This window comes from Papio anubis, chromosome 8 (genome assembly GCF_008728515.1).
Source record: "Papio anubis isolate 15944 chromosome 8, Panubis1.0, whole genome shotgun sequence".
Classification (NCBI taxonomy): domain Eukaryota; kingdom Metazoa; phylum Chordata; class Mammalia; order Primates; family Cercopithecidae; genus Papio; species Papio anubis.
This window is the reverse complement of record NC_044983.1, coordinates 67,592,466-67,610,121: the sequence shown is the minus strand read 5'-3', so window position 1 is coordinate 67,610,121 and position 17,656 is coordinate 67,592,466. Positions and strand designations below refer to the sequence as shown.

The 17,656-nt window shown below is 40.9% G+C and overlaps 1 long non-coding RNA gene across 2 annotated transcripts in view; it reads right to left on the bottom strand.

Annotated features, from left to right (window-relative positions):
* Positions 1 to 17,656, bottom strand: part of LOC103886886 — a 218,884-nt gene that overhangs the window by 90,164 nt on the left and 111,064 nt on the right. For both annotated transcript variants that reach the window (XR_650729.4, XR_004185850.1), the window contains exon 2: positions 8,641 to 8,766. This is a non-coding gene — a long non-coding RNA (uncharacterized LOC103886886). The remainder of the gene's footprint in view (positions 1 to 8,640; positions 8,767 to 17,656) is intronic.

Here is a 17,656-nt window from a genome sequence, read left to right as displayed (position 1 = left end):
ATGACACAACTCAAAAATTCTTTTCTCAGTGTGGGGCTGCAGTTACTATTGAAACAGGTGCACCTTGCTTCACACAATCTCCATGAACAAAGGACACAAAAGACTCATTTGGACTAAAATGATTTCACAGATTCTGGACTTTGCTGTATCTTATTTACGAAAGAGTTTCCTTCTGCAGATGTGAACTGTGTAAATAGTCAGAACTGATCGATTCCTCCACAGATAAGTGCATTTCACACATAATTAAGAAAAATTATCATTTGAAATATGGGAATAAGAGTGCAGTCTTGATCCACTGTGAGAGTAGCCAAGCATCAAGCTCTATGAAGGATCGCATTTCCAAAGCCTGCAGTGAGAGGTTCTGACTATGGGGAAAAGTGAAGGAAGAAGGAAACTTTGCTTACTAATCACACTGAGAGAAATTTCCATGGTAAATAAATAAAAAGTTTCCCTTTTTCTTACATACTATTCAATGACTTTCAACAAGAAACTTTAGTGAGTGCCTACTATGTACCAGGCACTGTTCTAGGCACAACTGTTACAGAAATAAGGGGGTGGGCGTGGAGTAGGGGCAAGAAAATCACAGTCCAGGGGAAGATACATAGACTTAAACAAACAATTAAACCAAGTGTGATAGATGCTAGAATGATGGCAGGGCATAAAATTTGAAAGCATAGAGAAAAGTTTCCATTACTGCTTATAAATGCAAAGGAAAATAAGTTGTCCTATGAAAAATACACATGCACCCTTATGTTCACTGCAGCACTATTCACATTAGCAAAGGCCAGGAATCAATACAGGTGCCCATCAACTGTGGATTGGGTAAAGATGTGATATGTATCCAGCACAGAATACTATGCAGCAATGAAAAAGAACAAAATCAAGTCCTTTATAGCAAAATGGTTCCAGCTAGAGCTATGATCCTAAGTGAACTGATGCAGGAATAGAAAACCAAATACCACATGTCCTCAGTCATGATTAGGAACTAAGCATAAAGTACACATGGACATAAGGATGAGAATATATGCTGGGGAATACAAGAGTAGGGAGGGAGGAACTGGGCAAGGGCTGAAGAAATACCTACTGGGTACTATGCTCACTACCTGGGAGATGGATTCATTTGTACTCCAAACCTCAGCATCACACAATATTCCTTTAAACCTGCACATGTATCCCCCGAAGCTATAATAAAAGATGAAAAAAAAAAAAACAAAAAAAAACAAAATTGAGATGAAGTTAAAAAATAAAAGAAATGAAAAGAATACATTCCTGAGACTTGAGTGACTGGGGCACAAGCCAGGAAAGGGAGGAAAGCATGCCACTTAATACATAAGGTGGCTTGCAAGGCATAATAAGTTGCTCAGAAAACCAGATTTGTCATCAGTAGCAGACTCCTATATGAGAGATGTAGGGACCTGGAGAGGGAATTGGAAATGATGCCCGCCATTGTCCAGAAGTCTCTCAAGGGGCATATCTTCCTAGCCAAGGAGCACACCATGTGTAAGATGCTATACTGATGACAGCTGCCACCATGGCACATTCTGAGGCTAGAGTGCAAAGCAGAATCCTCATGCGAAAATAGAAGTTCCTCTGGGGCTGGCCAGCCTGTGAGCTTCAGCCTTCAGTTCCTTCATGATTCTCTAAACCTGGCCAGCAGCTTTCACATGTCACCTTGTGCATAACCTTCCAAAGGGACACCTACACACAAGCACTGACCGACCCTGGGACTCGTGAGAGTGTATTTCGCTCCTGAGCAGAGAGGAACAGCTCCTAAGCATGTGGAAACTTCCCCCAGTTTCACTCCTGCTTTCCTTCAGCATCAGCTCCCATTCTCTGCCATGCACTGTGCAGCCTGCCCGGATTCTCACTGTACCTTGGGATTCACCCTGCTTTCCTACAATGTTTTAACTTGCACATATTCCTGTAATACCCGTTCTTTCATTTTGCAGCTGAGGAAAATCTACACATCTTTCAAAATTCAGATAACTTCTCTGAGTCTTCTTTAATCAGAATGAGTCATTTCCTCCTCTGTGCATTTATAACTGCTAATATATCATTTTGGTACACTGTTTTATAATATTAGCTTCACAGATTGAATCCCAAACATTGCCAAAAGCTCCCTCTCCACCTGACACCCAATATGCTGTTTCTGTTCTTTATTCTTGCAAATAGCACCTCCACCTGTCTGATGCGGACATTGAACGTCACCCTCTACCTGATTTTTAAGGGGTTATCAAACCTAATTAATTTTGCCTTCTAAATATCTCTTACGTTTATCTCTCTTTTTGCTTCATCACTACCCTAGGTTATTATTTCTTCCTTCTACTGTTGGTTTTGTTTTTTAACTAAGCTATCCACCTCCAGGCTACAGTTCCTCCTGGCTTTGGGCAGGCACTATAGCAGGGGTAATTGCACGGACTCTCTTGCCTGATTACCTTGATTTGGATCTCAGTGTTGCTGCTTAATGTGCATATAGCTTAGTAAAAGAAGAAATGTTAGTATTTGCCTCTTAGTTTGCTGAAAATGAAATGCAGTAACATATTTAATATGCCTAGAATAATACCAGGCACAGAATAAGGACTTTTTAAGGGTCAATAATTTTCATTATTCTTCCAGCACCTGTGCTACCTTGAGAATGATTTTCAAGTCTGCTTTTTTGCAAATCTGATAGCATCCCTCCCCTGGAAAAATGCTTCTGAGACTTCCTGTGGTCTCTGGAATTTAGTGAGGTTTGTACAACCCTCCATGATCTACTGTGGACTCCCCCGACCCTGTGCCAGCCTTCTCTCTCCTACTTTCACAACACCCTGTGCTGCAGATGAGGAGCCACCAGCTCTTCCCTCGCTGTCTACTCTTCAGCCTCTTTTTCTGGTAAGTTACCTCCCTAGAGGACATTCACCCTCCATCCATTTGCCTGATTCTAGTTTATTCTTCACAATCTGTTCCTAAGTCCAATTCACTATCTGAGGAGCCCAGAAAAACAAACAAACAAACAAACAAAAATAGGTTTCAAACATGCTAACAAATACATTTGAATTTAAAATTTTATATAATATTATTTGTAGGTTATAAGACAGGATGGTTATTGGGGCTTTTCTTTTTTTCCCATTGTTGGTAGCATCCTGTCCAAGTTTCTTCTTAACTGACCACCAAATAGCTCTATGACTTATGCTTTCTCCAATTAAAAATCTTTCGGTTTTCAGTATTTAGAATAATATCTTTGTTGAATGATATTTCAACAAAGGACTATTTTGTGAAATAAGATTATTTCATTTTAAGATCATTCAAAATTCATAAGAATGTTATAAATTCAATCAATTTGTAATAAATAGGGATTAAAGAAATTTGGGGCTGTGACCCTTTTAATGATTAACATTAATTCAACATATTAACATGCCTTCTCTCCTGCCCCTGAGAACACACAAAAATGAGAGAGATTAAAAAACAAGAAACAAAACAAAACAAAACCTCTGTCCTTAAATTGCCAAGGCTGATAAGGAGATGGGCACATTAAGCCACAGCCTGAAGGGATTGATGAATGTTTCAATAGTACACAGCCTGATATGGGAACAGGGGGTGGGAAGGCATAAGCTCTGCATACAGGTGAAGGTGAAACCCAGGTAGATCGGGAAAGAATAAGCAAGATTTCCTTGTGCATCAGTTGAAGGAAGTGCTCCAGGACAGCACAGGTATGAGGCATAGAGAGCCATAGTCCACAGCACAAGAGGCTGGGAATTCTTGGAGGCAGGAATAGACATAGGGGAGCAACATGAAGGAATTCTGGAGAATGTGTGGAAACCAGAGAGTGAAGGGTCATGCATGCCATGTTAAAAAATCTATGCAGCCAACAGACACATGAAAAAATGCTCATCATCTCTGGCCATCAGAGAAATGCAAATCAAAACCACAATGAGATACTATCTCACACCAGTTAGAACGGCGATCATTAAAAAGTCAGGAAACAACAACAGGTACTGGAGAGGATGTGGAGAAATAGGAACACTTTTACACTGTTGATGGGACTGTAAACTAGTTCAACCATTGTGGAAGACAGTGTGGTGATTCCTCAAGGATCTAGAACTAGAAATATCACTTGACCCAGCCATCCCATTACTGGTGTATACCCAAAGGATTATAAATGAGGCTGCTATAAAGACACATGCACACGTATGTTTATTGCAGCACTATTCACAATAGCAAAGACTTGGAAACAACCGAAATGTCCATCAATGACAGACTGGATTAAGAACATGTGGCACATATACACCGTGGAACACTATGCAGCCATAAAAAAGGATGAGTTCATGTCCTTTGTAGGGACATGGATGCAGCTGGAAACCATCATTCTCAGCAAACTATCGCAAGAACAGAAAACCAAACATCGCATGTTCTCACTCATAGGTGGGAATTGAACAATGAGAACACTTGGACACAGGAAGGGGAACATCACACACCGGGGCCTGTTGTGGGGTGGGGGGAGCGGGGAGGGAAAGCATTAGGAGATATACCTAATGTAGATGACAAGTTAATGGATGCAGCACACCAACATGGCACATGTATACATATGTAACAAACCTGCACGTTGTGCACATGTACCCTAGAACATAAAGTATATTAAAAAAAAAATCTAAACATTATCCTGTAGTTAAAGGTATTCCATTGAAAGGTTTAAAAACATGTAACATGGCCATATTTATGTTTTCAAAAGAACAACTTGATGCTGATGGGTTTAAGTGCCAGAAATGTCATCATCTCAAGGCAAGGAGACCAATCCACAGGTTACTGTAATAGTCCAGGCAAGAAGGGAGTTGGTGAGGCAACCACATAGCAGAATGCATTTAATAGGATAAAGTCATTTCATGGAGAGATGGAGAGACTCCAGTCTTTGAAGAATGGTGTGCGACCCCATCTATAGGTCTAAAAGTAAGAGTAATATGACTTTTGATGTGTATTTCAAGAATATCCTATTTATTTCTAGTATGTTCTAAGTATTTCTATAATTAACTATTTCTGTAGCATCATAGTTCTGAAATTAGATTATAATATTTGACATGCTTATTGTTCAGCTCTAATGTTGTATTTAAGTATAGGACTCAGGTTTTTGCATTAACCACAGATAAAGATAGATCCCTGGCACAAATGAAAGTCACAACTTCTAAGATTCTATAATGGAAGAGGAATTCTAGAGAGGCAGCTGCTTTGGCATTCATATGTATTAGTAGTAGAAGCAAAGTAGTACAATGAAAAGGGAAGGACTTTAAGAGCCTTTCTTGCATGGAACAGACCAGGGAGGAGTTACAAATAGTACATTGGAACTTGTACATGAGTATAAACTTACTAGTAGGTTCTTTGAATTGGTTAAGTCAAATTGGCTCTTAATTGACAGCACTGCCATGTTAAATGGAGACATTTTCAGGTGGAGGCTTGATGGTAGTGGAGTATATATACCCTGCTGGGGCTCAGGTAGACTTATCTGGTCTCTCCAACAGAACACCTTCGGGATTAACTCTTCTCCTTAACCCTCTGAAGCATGTAAACAATGCCCTAAGTGCACTGAGGTCAGACCACCTCTGCTGAACAAAAAACACTTCTTAAAACTAATCAGCTAAGTAATCCATCAATTTTCCTTAATTTTCTCAAACCTGGGCCCTATCTCTTCTTTTTCTATGTGCTCTGCCACTAATCTTGGGTAACACTGCTTAAATAAGCAAGCTTTCTTCCGTGTTTAACTATCTCAGCATAATAGTCCTTTTTTAAAAAATTAAGTAGTAGTTTAATTTTGACTCGGACAATGTAACATCTTAGGCTATCTATTTAACCTGTGTATCTCAGTCTATTTACCCTGTATAATGGGTGATATTTTTGTTGTCTTCACAGTTAGGTATGAAATATTTGTTATATATGTATTTTAAAACTTTCACAGAAGTCAAATTATTTACACCTAAATATTAAGAAGGACTCAATATTTGAAACCGCATTTAGCTTAGTATATGTAGCTACTTTGCAGCTATAATAAACTTAATATAGGAAGGCAGAACTTTATCACTGTATGTATTCATCCATTCCCACATTGCTATAAAGAAATATCTGAGATTGGGTAATTTATAAAGAAAAGAGGTTTATTTGGCTCACAGTTCTGCAGCTCTATAGGAAGCATGATAGCATCTGCTTCTGGGGAGGCCTCAGGGGGCTTTTACTAGTGGCGGAAGGCGTGGTGGGAGCAGGCTTCTTCCATGGCAGGAGCAGGACCAAGACAGCCTGGTGGGAGGTGCCACACACTTTTCAACAACCAGATCTCACGAGAACTCACCATCGAGAGGACAGCATCAAGGGGGATGGTGTTAAACCATGAGAAATGCTCCCCATGATCGAATCACCTCCCACCAGGCCCTACTTCCAACACTGGGGATTACAATTGACCGTGAGATTGAGGTGACGACACAGATCCAAACCATATCACTGTATATAAATATGCATTTTAAACAACTAGGATAATAGTTTTTAGGACATATAGTGTTGTCTATTTATATTTTAAAAAGCATGTTTAATAACCAAAGCTTATTTTATGTCTGAGACTAGCCAGCAGTGACACTTGAAGTACGCAGGAAAAGAGTCTTCCTCATTTTTTAGCTTTGGGGCCTAAAGTTTTACCCTAAAATTTGCATCTGCTTAAGCTGCCCTCTTTGCACATCTTCCTTGGAGGAGTAGCTGCTAGGTACAGAGGATCCTGGCACCAGAACATGCTCCTTTACAAAGAGTGCAAGCACTGGATTCCCTTGCGCTAAGGGAGGAGGATTGGAGCTCTAGAGGAGGAAAAAGTGAGGCAGAAGGGAAGCTTGCAAGGAAATCATGAAAAATCTACATTTGTAGAGACACCCTAATTAAATCTTTCCTTCAGTATTACCTGTGAGAAGAAATATGTTTTTTCCACCAGGGCCTCTCTCACATTTAGAAGACAAACTAACACAGCTCCCTTAGCTAAATATTTATCTGACACAAACTGAGAGTTTGAAAGACTAGTTCAAAAGAAACTATCACAGTGGAAGAGAGTGAGCTTGGAATTTGATCGTAAGTCCCTGATCACCCCACAATCCAGCAGGTGGGGCCCAGGAAGATTAGATCAGTTGAGAAAAATAAATAGGTAGAATTTGTAGAATTTATAGAAAAATAAATATGTAAAAAATATGTAGAGTTTTATTGTACAGCTGAGTTATGTGAATAAATTTATAATTCTGTTATACCTGTATTAAGCCTCTCCCCCCAGCCTGGGCAACACAGGGAGACCCCGTCTCTACAAAAAAAAAAAAAAAAAAAAAAAAAAAAAAAAAACAATAAAAGAAAGGGAAAAAGAAATTAGCCAAATGTGGTGGTGCACATCTCTAGTCCCAGCTACTTGGGGGCTGAGGTGGGGGGATCCCTAGAGCTGGGGAGGTAGAGGCTGTAGTGAGTTGTGATTGCACTACTGCATTGTAGCACAGGTGACAAAGCAAGACCCTTTCTCAAAAAGTAATTTTAAAAAATGATAAAATAAATCCCCTCCCCTAAACCCCTACCTCTTGCTAATGAATCCAAGCCAGGCACTCAGCATTGGGATACATCTGCTAACACAGGCCTGGGCCCTCATGCCACCTGGGTGAATTATGGGGCATCTGTCTGCTTAGCCAGTTCAGAAAATAAACTACAGTATCATTTTTCCTGTCTTCCAGCTTCTGTGTAATCTGATTTCCCTTCCACACTTGCTCACCCACATCACTGAAGACCTGCCCTGAACTGCGCCACTTAACCCCTGCCGCTTCCTAAGGGTGCCATCTCCCTAAGGACTGGCCTTGCTCGTCATGTTCACAGGTGATGTCTAAGGGATTTGGTTTCACCAGGTATCCAAGAGGCTGCTCTATTTAACAAAATATTGCTGCCTTCTGGGAAACCTCCACCACACCTGTGGCAGCCCAGAGAAGACAAACAGTAGCTCTGCTTCTTGAATGCCCTAAATAGGCTTATTGACTTCCTGGGGCCAAAATGAGCTTGACTTTAAACATCAGGTACAGTTTATTTTGTACTATGTCAAATCTGGGGTGCATAATCTCATTTAAACTTCATGAAACTCTATGACCTAAATACTTACATGTCCCCATTATAAAGATGAGAAAATTGAGCTTTAGAGGGTGTTATGGGCTGTCTGTTTGTGTCACCCACCCTAAAATTCATCTGTAGAAGCCTTAAACGCCAATGTGATGGTATTTGAAGGTGGGGGCCTTCGGAAGGTAATTAGGCTTAGATGACATCATAGGGATGGAGTCACCATAATGAGATTAATGTTCTTACAAGAAGAGAAAGACTAGAGCTCACTTTCTCTCCCATGTGAGGACATAAGAAGACTGCCATCTTCAAACCAGCAAGATAGTCCTCACCAAAACCAGGCCATACCGGCACCCTGATCTCAGACTTCCCAGCCTTCAAAGAAATAAATGTTTGTTGTTGAAGCCACCCAGTCTGTGGTATTCTGTTACAGCAACCCTAGAAGACTAAGACAGAGAGGCTAAGTAATTTGCTCATGGTTATTCTACTGGTAAGTGATAGTGAACCTAAAAGTTAAAGCGGTTGTCTTGACACCAAACCTGAATCTATAACCATGATTCTTACCTGCCTTTCCTGTGGCCCAGTGGTTTCCAGTGACATTGGGCTGTCAGTCTGAGAAGTATCCTATAATACTGGCTTTACATTGGCCCCAACTGATCCTTGGACGCTGCAGGCACGGCAAATATTTTCCTGGAAGGAAGAGAATAAACCAATAATGACTCTTGCTTGCTTCGTGGAGCTCCGCAATAACTATGGCAGTCCTGTGTTTTACTTGCTCAGATGGGCAGAAATGGACAGATTTGCCCCATAGGGGTAAATATTCCCTAGGTGGAAATTATTACGATGACTACTTCGCAACCCTTGAGAAAATTTGCACCAGAAACTTGGCATTCAATCAAATATCCATTTGCTTCCTGTCTGACTCCCTCACTAGCATGAGATCTCCATGAGCACAGAGATTTTGTTTTGTTCACCACTGTGTCCCAGGAACGGAGAGCAGTGCTTTTCACCGAGTGGCTGGCTACTTGATCCATGCTCTTGAAAAGTGAATCCCTGTCTTCCCTAAGAGACAGGAAACGTGATTCAAATCCCTTGAGTTAAAATGTTAGAAAGAGACCTTCAGCCACTTAAAGTTACAACACACAGGATAGTGCGGGCGATTGGCACCAGGGTGAGTCTGAGCTGAATGTGGGTTAGAGTCCAGGACCATCCAGACCTAGAGCCAAGACAAGGGACAGGGGAGAGGCAGCCATAGCATAAAGCAGAACCGGGGTGGAGAGTCAGAGCCAGGCTGCAGGGTGAGGGGAGGAGCAGAACTGAGGTCTCAGAAAACCCCGATAGTACCACATTCTGAGTCACTGCAGGGAAGGAAAAGTTCAAGAATTCCCTCTAGATTTCACCTCATTCCCTGGAAAAGAGGTTATCAGAGAATTCAGTAATCAAATATGATAATATGTATTGGATATGTAGTGTGTGCACGGCTCCGATCTGAGCACTTACATGGATTGGTTCGTTTAATCCTCACACCAACTGATGTAGCCAGAGGCTGAGCCATCAAAGTTACCCAGGAAGCCACAGAGTCTGGATTTGAGCCCCATCAGACTGGCTCCAGGCCTGCAGCTCTTCATGAATGTGGAGGTCTCAGGGTAATGGCATCTATCCAGAGTCCTACTACAGAGTGCCTACATCAGACAAAATATTCTTGGTAATTTAGACCAATGATGTCATAATATCAACTGATGGTTGAAAAAATAAGGGGTTTGTATGCACAATGAAATAAAGTTTTCCTAAAGTTCTGAAAGTCTCAGTATCACGACGGCTCTGGTAGGGTTTCTTCCCTTTTTGGAATATCACGCACAATGGAAATTGCGTAGGGAGCTTGGGACACCTGTCTCTGTCAGGAGCTTGACCTTGCTGAGCACATAAGAACCCACCCATCATGTGGCAGGCACCACAGGAGGCACAGGGAATGCCCAGGTGACTAAGACACAGCCCTGCCCTCAAGGCGCTCTTGGGGCAGCCCTGCATTTGCTCCCCTCATACAAATGACCAGGGCAGTGGAAAAATGGAAAATATGCACTTGCACAAAGATGTCACCTTATTGCTGCGGGGTTCCTTGAACACCAAACTTTTCTAGTTTTAAAAGTTAAATCAGAAACAAAAGAGTCTTTGCTGGGGTGGCTTATGCCTGTAATCCCAACACTTTGGGAGTCCAGGGTGGGAAGATCACTTAAGTCCAGGAGTTTGAGACCAGCCTGGGCAACAGAGTGAGACTTTGACTCTACAAAAAAAATTAAAAATTAGTCTTGCATGGTGGTGCATACCTGTAGCCTCAGCTACTTTGGAGGCTGAGGTGGGAGGATTGCTTGAGTCCAGGAGGTCGAGGCTGCACTGAGCTGTGATTGCATCACTGCACTCCAGCCTGGGCAACAGAGCAAGACCCTGTCTCAAAAACAACCAAAAAATCTTTACTGAAATCTACCTGAAGGGATTTCTTCTACCTTAAATATATGAGACCACACACAAACACACACACACACACACCCCTGACATGCACAAAAGCCACCTTGCCTAATATGCATTTTAGCCTGAGAAAATGATCATAACTGAGTAGACTTAGAAATAAGATTTCCTAGTAACAACTACAAATAAAACTTCTCTTTTCATAGAAAACACAAAATTAAACCTTAAAGCCCAGTAATACATAATTAAAATGAAAACCTTTTAGAACTACTGTTTTTCCTAGGAGGCACTGCTCGGAATCCCCTGCCAGCTGGCTGGGTATGTGTGTGAAAGATCGTAATATTTCAGGAGTTGCCTTTGCACGAGACATTTTTCTCAGCATTGCTCGTGGCTCATGGCCACGCTGCCCCGGCACCTGCAGGATCAGTCAGTTTGCACAAGCAGCTTCCCAAGTGAATGACGTACCTCCCCTTTCTGTTGTTCCCAAAGACCAACATCTGTCAGAGATCAGCATATGCATCCGCGTATTAAAGCGCTCACTGTTCTAAGACCCTGCACTTAATTTTCCCTTGGGTAAACAGAGCCAATAATGGATAAATACTGAAGGATCAAATATCCTTAAACTATCGGAGAAAGCTGTGAGTGCAGACTTTAATCCACATCTGAAGTGAGAAAAAAGAGACAGCAAAACACTGTGACAGAGGCTCTCCAAATCATGAGGGAGGAACACAGGATGGAGTTCATGCCACTGGCTGTGTAACAGCTTGGGAAGCATCTCTATGAATGGCCATGGGAAGGGCAGTTAGGACTCTACAAGTAAGTGCATTTAAATGTTGAATACATTGCGATCCAAACAAATGATCTTTGCACTTTTCAGAAATGAATAGCAGAGGGCCTTGCCTCCTCCTAAGCACAGTCAACCTGACACTCTCTGTAACCATACACTGAAAGATTTTTACAAACGTCCTACTAATTGCATTTTGAGGCAAGTTCCACTAGGAAGATGAACTTTGGACAGGCTGACAGTGTTGGCCTTTGCGGACATGGTTGGTCTTCTAATGGCTGAGCCAGCCCCTAGGGGAAACACACAGCTTGAGTTTATCTTTTAAGTATAAACTTCTGAGGATGAACCTTCCAGCCTCTCTGGAATTCTTGTCTAATACAGGAACATGATGTATTTTATACATTTCTACACATTCTTATCTTTTAAAAGAATCATTTCAACCTTTAAGATAATTTGGCCTGAAAAGATTATCCTATCCAAACTTTATCTCTTCACCATATGCAGTCACACAATTATTTTCTGATTTGCTTTAAGAAATAGAAATATTCAGCCTTTCAGATTAGAAATTTCTTTCTTGTAACGTAAAATAGAGATGCTTCCTTATTACTTAAAAAGAGTACATAAATCAATCTCGCCAAGGACTGGTATTCATCATAACCTTGTGTCTGTCTAACCTAAACCATCCAGGTCTACTTTTGAATTATCCTTATTTGGAAACTTCAAAACAAGGTTAAATATACAGCTGATGGCTTTAGTAATAAATTGCTACTAGTAAAGCAGAAGGAGAAGCTCCAAGTGAGATGTTCCTGGGAAAAGCAGGCTGGCATCATCCACAGAAGAGCCACAAACATGTCTACACTGAATTGTTGTCCACCTCCAAAATTGCTGTCATATCCAGGCAGCTGCCGTTAGCCCTTTCCTGTAGGAGGTGGGGTGTCTGCTTCCATTCAGCCTTGTCTGTAAAACACCCGGCTAACCTGCAGAATGGACAAAGCAAAATATCACCTACACGTGAGTAAGAGAAGCAGGACAGCCCATCCAACTCAAAGGCAATGAAAAGATTTGGTGTAATCCAAAGAAAAATTTGGTCTAATGCAGGAACTTGGGTTCCCTGTTATCTCTTTTGTAAGAGTGAGCTGTTAGTAAAATGCTGAAAGCAAACAAAAAATGTAGACAGCAGCTCCAAAGAACTATATCACATCTATTTTTCAATGGATTAAAGAATGGTTAAGCCTTGAGAAGTCAACGAATAAATCACAACACATAGAACCTATAAATAATATATGAGTTGAATACATAACCAACTGTGTTAAAGCTCCATTAGTAAAAAGACGAATAACCAAGAAGGCAGACAGCAAAAAAATAAATAAAATTGCTGTCACTAGTGAGAGCTCTTCATTCTTATTGCTTATGTTTTTGCAATAAGCAAATTTATGTAGTGAAGACAAACTAACAGACAAGCATGTGAGTTTGAGGCAATGGTTGTATGACTTCGTCATTTTGAAGACCATTTGACAACATTTCTCCTTTTGTAATTGCATGACTTCAAGTATTTGTTAATTTCTTTTCTGGAAAATTTATTTCTCTGTTTCCACATTCCTCAGAACAAGAGACCTTCAAGACTAGTCTTGCATGTGCACATATCACATGTGATATTTTCTCATATGATAGGCACAATTAATCTGCAAGCTGAGTATTATCATTATTTTAAAATAAGCAAAGTAAAGGCTTTTTGAGGCTAGAAAAAGTGCTTGTAGACAGTGTATAAAGTGTTAGACTTCTAACCCAGATGTATCCGAACCCCAAGTCTAGTGTAATACATTCTGCTGTCCCCTTCTTAAAAAAGCAGATAGAAAAGCAGATTACTGCCTTTTTAACACCAACAGCTTCTTTTTAATTTTTTATTTCTTTTTCATCAGTCCCAAGTTTTGTAGAATTTTGACCAGCAAACAAATGATTAAAATTAAGTCACAACACATTATCTATTTGTATTCACAGAAAACATTTATTAAAATAAGAGCATATGACCAACATGAGATAATACTGAGCCAATATCATTCCATTAAAAGGGTTTTCAGAAATATATTCTTAGTAGTCTATTCGAGGACCAGAATAATAGTGTTTAAATGTTTAATCTGTATGATTAGGCCTTTTGGAATATTAACAAGAGCCATCCAGTGGGCCTCTTGAACTCCAGGGATCAGTGGTCTCTAACCTGCCATCAGAAGACACTAGATTCTGTGTTTTTAAATAACAGAAGCAGGTGATGTGATCGTGCTTTTCGTGAGAAAGCATTACCTTGAGGCAGAAATCCTTTCATATACCAGGCTAAATCCCTCCTGCTCCAGTGTAAACCCATTTCCTCTTCTGGCCTCTGGAGAAAAGGGAACAGCTGCTGGGTGTCTTTTAACTCTTCCTCTGGGGCCCAGGGGGCTGGGCCACTTTACTGTCAGTGCACCACATTGTAAGCCATGTTGGACAGATTCCTAATGAATGTTAGGTTTGTTATCCCCACTCTCATTTCCCAACATATTTTCCAGGTTCTCTTTTTGTTGTGCAAGTAGGGATTTAGATTCTGGGGATCCGGACATAAAAGCTTCAGACTCGGGAAGTATCTCACAGGACTGCTTGTATTCTTCATGTAGCACCAGGCTGAAGGAGAATGAAAATCTGATACCATGATAGCTGAAACTAATATCTGTTGCTGCTATTCCAATTGCATTTAGTACTTCTGGAAATTCTTGCCTCGGATCACAGCCATATTACCAGCTGGGGTCAAAATACCATATGAGGGATTCATATTTCTGTCTAATTCATTATACTGATGGTTTTTATGAAGCATCTGGAATTGGAAGTACTGGAAGGATTCACAGGGAATCCATTTGAAGCCATGACAAAACTGTTTTCCATTGATCAGTCAAATCCTGCTCAATCAGGAAATGACATTTTCAGTTCTCATCAAGTCCATTTTTAATATCCTGTTAACAAACAAAAATATAGATACAAAAATAATATTTAAGCCCACACTTAGAGAATCCTAGGGAAAATCCTAGGGAAAGAATTTGATGCATCTCCTTTTATCCCACACAAACCAAAATCCATGTTTGTCAGACAAAATCTTTTTCTCTTATTGTGTTGCTTTGGATCTTCATGTCTGAAACATCGAATAACCCTTGTAACAATATTTAAAGTAAATCCTAATCTTTTATGCAGCTACTTAATGGAACCAACTTTCCAACTATTTGCTATCTCACTAAGAAATACAAAACAAGTATTCTAAAATGTATCGGTTCCAATTTGTAGAAAAAAAGAAATCACACAGAGGTCAGGTCAAAGGCATTATTTTCTGTCAGCCCAGGTTATCATCAAGTCGAGATTCCAGGAAGAAGTGTATGCATCCAAGGACAACTACTACCTCAGGTGGTTCCTGAGAAAACCCAAATGTGTATTACAGAGCTGTCCTTCCTCCATAACCTTTAATTTTTATAACAATTTTCAAATCTTTTTATTTCTCTTTGGCTTCTGAGCCTCCACAAATAACTTTCTAAAGTCATTCTCTTTAAACTATTAGAACAAATACTGACTGGAAGAGTTCAAATACTGACTGGAAGAGTTCTGCAAAGAAAAGACACTAAAAATTGGCCTCCCTACTGAAAAAAAAAAGGGGGGGTCTCCTAAGGAACAGGATTCAGATGAAAATCTAGCGAACTCAACTTGACTGGCTTTTCTAAACCATGTATACAATCTCCATAGACATTTTAAGGGGGCAAGTTCCAGGTCAATTTATAGCTCTAATTCCATCTAATCTTAAAAATAAAGTTTATATCATGAATGTTTTTGTCAGAGGCATTTGAACCAGAGCAGCTCCATCTTGAATAGGAACTGGGTAAAATAAGGCTGAGACGTACTGGGCTGCATTCCCAGACAGTTAAGCATTCTAAGTCACAGGATGAGAGAGGAGGTTGGCGCAAGATACAGGGCCATAAAGATCTTGCTGATAAAACAGGTTGTAGTAAAGAAGCTGACTAAAACCCACCAAAACCAAGATGGCCATGAGAGTGACCTCTGGTCATCCTCACTGCTACACTCCCACCAGAGCCACAACAGTTTACAAATGCCAGGGCAATGACAGGAAGTTACCCTACATGGTCTAGAAAGAGGAGGCATAAATAATCCACTCCTTGTTTAGCATATCATCAAGAAATCATCATAAAAATGGGCAATCAGCAGCCCTCAGTGCTGCTCTGTCTATGGAGTAGCCACTCTTTTGTTCCTCTATTTTATTAATAAAGTTGCTTTCACTTTACTCTACGGACTCGCCCTGAATTCTTTCTTGCAGGAGATCCAAGAACCCTCCCTGAGGGTCTGGATCGGGACCCCTTTCCTGTAACATTTTTATTGAAAACTAACAACTTCATTTTCGCTACCAACTAAAGTAAAAGAAGGATAACTACATTGGTGCATATATGCATGCATAATTTTATGACACTAAGTAATTTTTGATAAACATAAATATAATCACGTAATTCACCCTCCCTCTACAGCTAAATTCATCCTGGGCTTACTTATACTGTTCTTCACAAAAGCTAAATATGATAACGTACAAGGCACTTGCACAACCTGTATCTCATCTCTCAATATTCCTTGATATTGCCTGTGCTTCTGATATACTGAACTGTTTTCAGCTTCTGAAAATGTTATATTTTCTAAAACCTCTGTGCCCCTACACATGCCATGCCTTTTGTATAGAATTCCCCTCCCTCTCCTCTTCTCTTCCATGTGAATATCCCTCTTCCACTAAGGTTTACACCCCCAATACATGCCTGACTTTTGCTGAGTAGTCTATTCTCTCTGTCCCTCCTTTGATCAAGACTGAATTAAATTATCCTCCTTTGTCTTCCCACAACTTCTTGTGTCATCATTATTTTCCATCATTCCTACTGGAGGAACAATACCATGAGATTAACAACTGGCTGGTTACCAACTGGCAGCCAGAAGAGTAAGTGGGGCAGCTCCTGAGAGGCACCTGTTGCCTTTGCTGAGCAGCTTGTGCAATGGCTTCCAGCACCGGGAGTGCTAGCTTGTACTAGAAGAGGGTGGGTCTCCCCAGGGTGGGGGCCCCCCATCATAAGCTCTGTGGCTCAGGAGGTTGTGCAGAGTCAACATCCTCAGAGCCAACCATTTAGATTTCCTGTCCCTAAGCCTGGCAAATGGCAAGCACCTCCAGTTCTAGCTACAGAGAAAACTGAGGCAGGAGGGTCACTTGAACCCAGGAGTTCAAATTCAGCATGAGCAACACAGCAAAACCCCATCTCTAAATAAATAAACAAACAAATAAAATAAATTAACAGATGTCTTGTCCCCAACCCGAGCTTCAGGATCTCAGGTTTTCTTAACCAGTGCTCTGACCTTAACCTGGCAGACATGCCTGTCCGAGCATTCAGATATCTCTGGCACTCCATGACTCTATTGGATCATCAGTCTACTGCCTAACTACCTCTGCACTTTCAGCACAAGAGAGAAGGACCTCTTTGTCACCCTGTAACTGCTTGTTAATGACCGTCTTTCCAGTTATCCTTCTGTGGGGCACTTATACAACTTAGCAATAACTAGCCAGCTCTGCAGACTTTGTAGGTGTTCTTCCAAATGCTCAAATCATCACGGCTGTAATCATTGTACTTCATCTGGACATTTCTCCAGGTCACCACCTGAGAAATTAAACTCCAGGGACTACCTGTATCTTCCATGGCACTCATGATGGTATTCTCTTCACCTGCCAGGTGACGACAGATCCAGTTCCAAATCTCCATGTTACTCAGGTTTTCTTGGACCACTCTCAGAATTACTTGTATTAAAAAACCTTTGAGAAGCAGAAGCCAAAATGAGGTTAGATGTGCAACAGATTTATTAGAGGAAATATCCGGAAGAGAAAGAGAGGAGGTGGGACAGCCTTTGGATCGGGATTCAGGTATAACCCCTGTAAAGGAGAGGGAAGGAAGGAGGGTTGCACAGGAAGAGCCACAGACTGGAATGCATTTCTAAAAGTTTTAGCTCAGCTAGTGGGGGGTCCTTGAGCAAAAGTTGCCAAAGTCAGACACTGCAAAAGTTAGGCATTGGCCAGGAGTAGCCTATAGGAAGTGCAGGCCTGGTAGGAACACAGTGGAAGGCTCAAATCTCAGCACCTGAGGCCATCTATCAAACACCTCCTCTAGCAGACATGTGAGGGGCATACTTTTACAGCCACCACAGTCATCCAGTTGGCAAATAACTGGCCTTATTATAAAATATAGATGGGTAGTTTAACTGTGCATAGTTTCTATATGTACGAATTTC